This window comes from Saccopteryx bilineata, chromosome 10, assembly GCF_036850765.1.
Source record: "Saccopteryx bilineata isolate mSacBil1 chromosome 10, mSacBil1_pri_phased_curated, whole genome shotgun sequence".
NCBI classification, from domain to species: Eukaryota; Metazoa; Chordata; class Mammalia; order Chiroptera; family Emballonuridae; genus Saccopteryx; species Saccopteryx bilineata.
This window is the reverse complement of record NC_089499.1, coordinates 16,091,416-16,097,415: the sequence shown is the minus strand read 5'-3', so window position 1 is coordinate 16,097,415 and position 6,000 is coordinate 16,091,416. Positions and strand designations below refer to the sequence as shown.

General features: G+C 42.3%; 1 protein-coding gene across 1 annotated transcript in view; it reads left to right on the top strand.

Annotated features, from left to right (window-relative positions):
• The first annotated feature begins 4,900 nt into the window (after positions 1 to 4,900).
• The window catches only part of ARPP21 (cAMP regulated phosphoprotein 21), a 138,234-nt gene continuing 137,134 nt past the window's right edge, over positions 4,901 to 6,000 (top strand). The window contains 1 exon segment of the mRNA XM_066244858.1: positions 4,901 to 5,009. The gene's annotated coding sequence lies outside the window, so the exon portion shown is untranslated.

The window sequence follows — 6,000 nt, the reverse complement described above, 5'->3', positions numbered from 1 at the left end:
CATGTAGAAAATGATTGATAACAGCTTTATTTACAATTGCCCTAAAGTGGAAACAAGCTAAATATCCTTCATTAGGTGACTGGGTAAACAATGGTATGATCATACTGTGGAATATTACTCAGCAATGAAAAGGATCCAACTATTAATGCATGCAGCAGTTTGGATGGGTCTCAAGAGCATTATGCTGAGTGAAAGAAGCCAATCTCAGAACATCACAGACTGTATGATCCCATTCATATAACATCTCAAAATGATAAAACCATTGCAACATAAGCGAATAGATTAGTGATTTCCCAGAGATGTGTCAAATGGGAGGTGTGATTGTAGAAAGATGGCATTAATTCATTTTTGGGGGGTGATGTAATTGTGTGTAGCCTGAATGTTGTAGTGATTAGACCAACTAATACATGTGTTAATTCATGGGGCTATACAGGTCCCCAACCCATGCAAGGCATATTGGCTATATGATAATTTTATGGTCCTATAAATATAATTTTTAAAAATGTTTAATAAAAGCAGAATAATACTTATCTTTTAGTTATACTGAGTAACTGGGTTTGCACAATTATGTGAGGCAAAACCATCAATTTATATAAATAAATAAAAATGTTTTACCTCGCCTGACCAGGCAGTGGCACAGTGGATAGAACGTCGGACTGGGATGCAGAGGACCCAGGTTCAAGACCCCAAGGTCGCCAGCTTGAGCGCAGGCTCAACTGGTTTGAGCAAAAGCTCACCAGCTTGGACCCAAGGTCACTGGCTCGAGCAAGGGGTTACTCCATCTGCTGAAGGCCCGCGGTCAAGGCACATATGAGAAAACAATCAATGAACAACTAAAGTGTCGCAACAAAAAACTGATGATTGATCTTCTCATCCCTCTCCGTTCCTGTCTGTCTGTCCCTCCTGTCTGCCTGTCCCTATCTATCCCTCTCTCTGACTCTCTCTCTCTCTGTCTCTGTAAAAAATAATAATAATAATAAATAAATAAAAGAAAAGAAATTGCTCTGTTTCTCAAAGAAATCTCCAAGCGTGAATGCCAGCATGGTTTCAAGGTGAGACCTCGTGAACTTTACACACAGTCCTTCCTCCAGATGGGGTCACATTCCAGCAGGGACCAAAGGTCATGCATCCACTTTATAGTAACAGGGTCTCCTGTGGCTCATTCACTTCTCAGTTGTAGGATTATTACTGAATCAGTATTGAGTATGGTTTTTTGTTGCTGTTTGTATTTTAGTGGGACATCCAACGCAACTTTTCTGATGAAAAATAATTGCATGTTTCTAGGTAGGAATTGCAGAGAAGATACTCTCTTGTGATTAAAAGATGTCATTATTACTGATTTGGCATCTTTCTTGAATAACTAACCATGATTGTAAGTGTGGGTGTTGATTCACCGCTCTGAGAACACACACCAAATGCATAAATTAAATAATGTTATGGGAGGCAGTGGACAGAGCATGGGTTTTTAAGATCAACATTTGTATAACATCTGTGCCATTTGGGCTTTTGCAGAAGACCGTTTTTCTGAACCTCAGGTTTCTACACTATATGTAGGGTGTTCCTTGTGGCATCTGACACATAATACTATAGATGAAAACATGTTAGCCTTTTTTTTTTTTTATGGCAGAGACAGGGAGAGTCAGAGAGAGGGACAAATAGGGTCAGATAGACAGGAAGGGGGAGAGATGAGAAACATCAATTCTTCGTTGTGGTTCCTTAGTTGTTCATTGATTGCTTTCTCATATGTGCCTTGACTGGGGGACTCCAGCAGACTGAGTGACCCCTTGCTCAAGCCAGCGACCTTGGGCTCTAGCTGGTGAGCCTTGCTCAAACCAGATGAGCCTGCGCTCAAGCTGGTGACCTCGGGGTCTCTAACCTGGGTCCTCTGCATCCCAGTCCGATGCTGTATCTACTGCGCCACCACCTGGACAGGCATGTTAGCCATTTTTTATAGTCTGGGTTAATATATCTGTTTTAAGTTAAACTAAATATGAGCAACTATAAAAATGATTATCATCTGAATACCAATCTTTAAAAAAACTTTAAAAAACTGATATGAAATATCCATTTCTCTTTGGCTACAATGCATGCTCTCAAAGTTCTTTCTGGTGACATATCAGTAAGTTTTGTGAGGAAATAGAGACAATTAAGTATGAGTTTAATTGCAGCATAACTTAGAGGTAAACATAGGTCGGTAAAATGCAGACTGGACGCCTTTAAGTAGCTGCCTTTTAGACAGGTTCTTTCTGAACTGAGCCCTCTTTGGCGCCCCAGGCTCTGGTGTGTACGGTTGGACTTGCACTGGGATGAATTTCAAGGGCGACTGTACAAATGTTGCACATAGTACGCATGGGGAGAGACGGAATACAGGCCAGTCTCCTGCAGCTGGGAAGAGCAATTAGCAGCTCCATGAATTAGGGTCTTGTTTGCACTGTTGTCCAAGATAATCATTTGTTTGTCTTAACTGAGATGCTCTATCTTCATAGGCGGCATCAGTCCTCCTATTTAAATGATAAGGTCTTTGAATCTCATAAATAATGTTTGCATTTCACCGCAGGAAGCCTGTCACCTCCCGTATTTTCTCTCGCTGACTTTGGTAATCAAGGCATGAATTATATACATCTTTCCGATTATTCTTCCAACAGTTATGGAAAAATGATGCTATCCCAGCAACTATTTTGACACGGACTTATTTTTTTTTAAAGTACCTAATACATACATACAGGTGCACTGATACATCCCACAAACACTTGCACACATATATATGAAGTTCAATTTTACAAAATAAGGCATAGCTTACCGAGGGTAATATACTCCAATTTTTATCTCATTTCCACCTACTCTATTCTCCTCCATTTCATTCCACTCCATTCTGTGTTTGTTCTATTGATTTCATTTTAAAAATTTAAGTTGCAACTAGTGATTTGACTTTCTGGTTTACTCACAGGTCAGAACCTAAAGTCTGAAAAACATTCATCTACAAAAATGTATTTATGATTCTATCTTCTCCCCAGGATTTGTAAAAAGAAGAGCCATCTGGCATTCCTGTGTCCTTTTGATCTTCAGCTATGTGTGATCTTAAAACAATGATTTACCACTGGGTAAATGCCAGCTGGAGGTACCCTTTCAAAATAATAATGACAATGAGTCAATTAGTACTTATTGAAGAGTCAGAGAAATTATTTTGGAAATCACAGGTGTGAGTCATTATTCAACTAGATCCAGTTTCCCCAGATGAAGGACTTCTTTAATCAAGTGGTCAGTTTCAGCGTGTGCCTGGAAAATGTTTGCTGACCTGAGTTCTGCTCTTTATAGAGACACAACACATGGGGTCAGTCTGTTCTTAAGGCATAAGCCTGATAAACAGGTTTCGAAAACATGATAATATTAATATAATATAAATATTTAATATTTTAAGTAATTGAAAAATTAGTACGCGTTTCTTGGCTAAGGTGATCGGAAGACCTTTTTAGAAACTTTTAAAAAATTATTATTATTATCGGCCCTGGCTGGTTGGCTCAGCGGTAGAGCGTCGGCCTGGCGTGAGAGGGACCCGGGTTCGATTCCCGGCCAGGGCACATAGGAGAAGCGCCCATTTGCTTCTCCAACCCCCCCCCCCCCCTCCTTCCTCTCTGTCTCTCTCTTTCCCTCCCGCAGCCAAGGCTCCATTGGAGCAAAGATGGCCCGGGCGCTGGGGATGGCTCCTTGGCCTCTGCCCCAGGCGCTAGAGTGGCTCTGGTCGCGGCAGAGCGATGCCCCGGAGGGGCAGAGCATCGCCCCCTGGTGGGCAGAGTGCCCCCCTATGGTAGGCGTGCCGGGTGGATCCCGGTCTCTCCCTGTTTCCAGCTTCAGAAAAATACAAAAAAAAAAAAAAAGCTTAATTATTATTATTATCTTCCTATTATGTGCCTGGAGGTTCTTAGAGGCACAGAGAGAAGCTAAGCATAAATTCTGTCTTTGGGGAACTAACAACCTGACTCTTTGCTAACTTCAGGATCCCATGATAAGTGCTAAAATGGAAGTGTGTACCCTGATAGAGGTCAAGGTAAGCAGACAGGAAGAGCAGACCAAGAGTTGGTTAGAGAAGATGTGACTTTGGAATCTCATTTAGTTGGTTCAAAGCAGTCATCCTCCATGTGCTATCAAATGAATTTCTTCAAAGGAAGAATCCTTTGGAGAATGGAGGTGGCTGGGTGTGGTCCTATCTGACGGGGGACTATCTCCTTTATCCCGGAAGTGCCATTCCAGTCAGGGCAGCTTAGTCAGGGAACACATGGGTACAGGATGACGCCTGGATGTGTAACGATTCATGTAAGTTCTTGTAATAAAAACATCAGAGAGCTGTTTTGTGACAAGGGTCACAGGTGTGCATTGCACCATCTACTGGCACAGGGAGAGCATGAGCCACAATGCCAAAGGCCAGATCAGTGTGCTAGCCCTGACAAGCCTTTCTGGCACCCTGCTCGGGGATTCTCAGGTTATGGATTCTCGGGTTATGGACTTTGACGTGGTCCCCCCCCTCTTTTTTTGACTGGGTTCAGTGAAGAGGTGGTTTAGTAAATAACCATAAACTATCACTTCTAAATTATGGAAGATTCTTCTACCGTATTCACAATTAAATAGTTCTTTTTCATTCCTCTAGGGGGACACAGGGGACTGGTATATTCATGCACTGAACAATGAGCAGAGTGCCATCTATAAATAAATGCTGGGCCCAGCCCTCGGGCGACCGCTCACTCTATCACACCTGTGTTTCTTCTCTGCGTCAGCTTCTGACGTGGGTCCGATCCTTCCAGAAACGGGCTGTCTGCACTCGGTCTCTGCGCCCTCCCCCTGCCTACGCGCCTTAAATGGACATTCCCACTGTAATTTGTTCCTTTGCCCCTGCAAACCATCCTTGCCTCTGGCTACAACTTGACCCCTTCTTTCTAATTCCTGCTGTCCCACCTCTGGAGAAAGGTCTGGAAAGAGAGAGCCACACCTGGGCTCTCAGGCATGGGGAAAGGCAGGTTAGTTGCCATTAAAAATTGTTTAGGCTGCTCCTTTATGAGAATATTTGAAGTGCTAATGCATGTGGTCTGCACAGAGTAGCACGGAAGAACCATAATGCTTACAAATTTCTTATGGCCAGATAGAAAATTTAAAAAACAGTACTCCATTCTGATTATGTCCTGCCTATTCCCCAAAGGAGTAGTTTAGGTAAACAGCAATAATACATATTTGCTGGGGTGAAACTGAGGCATGGTAGGTGCCTTTTCATTTGTGTGACATTGGCCAAGTTTTTTGGCCCCATGGAACCTCAGTTATCCCATCTGTATAATGGAACCAGTGACGTCTAAGTCAGAGTAATTGCGAGTGAGTAAATGATATAATTTGTATAAGTTGCTGAGCATTTTATAAGCATTAACTGCTATGTCTTGTGATACTTTGAATGCCTACTAGGTGCCAGGCATGATGTTAGCCTCTGATGGTTTGGAAATTACATTTGAGGATGTAACTTTCAGAGGTACCTGGTAGACATGTGGTACATTAGATTTGAGGTTAGAGGACTTTGTAACCTAATAGTGACCTCCGAGAGTAAGACATAAACAGTAGGATCAGATTTCAGGTAGAGGTGAGACTTCACAACTTTGGGAAGAATAATGGATTTCTTTTTCTTTAATAGACCAGATTTAATATGTAGTGTCCCATAAGAACCAGGAAGGCAAAAATGTAGAATGGAGTACAAGTGCACATTGAATGCCCAAGTTTTAATACCTTTATAAACACTGCCGAGTGTGGATCAGTAATGCGGTGTCAGGGGTTAGAAAAGGTGATTTAGAGGCGCGAATAAGGATTTTAGGCCAAACAGTGATTTTTTTTTTAACCTGACTTTTCTTAACGACGCAATGCAATTTCAACCTTCCAAAGGGATGTCCTGAGATGTCCCATGGAAGGGTTCTGGGAAGAGAAGTCTGAGACAGGGTTTAGCGCGCAGGGTGTTTACTAAGGAGCAAGCGT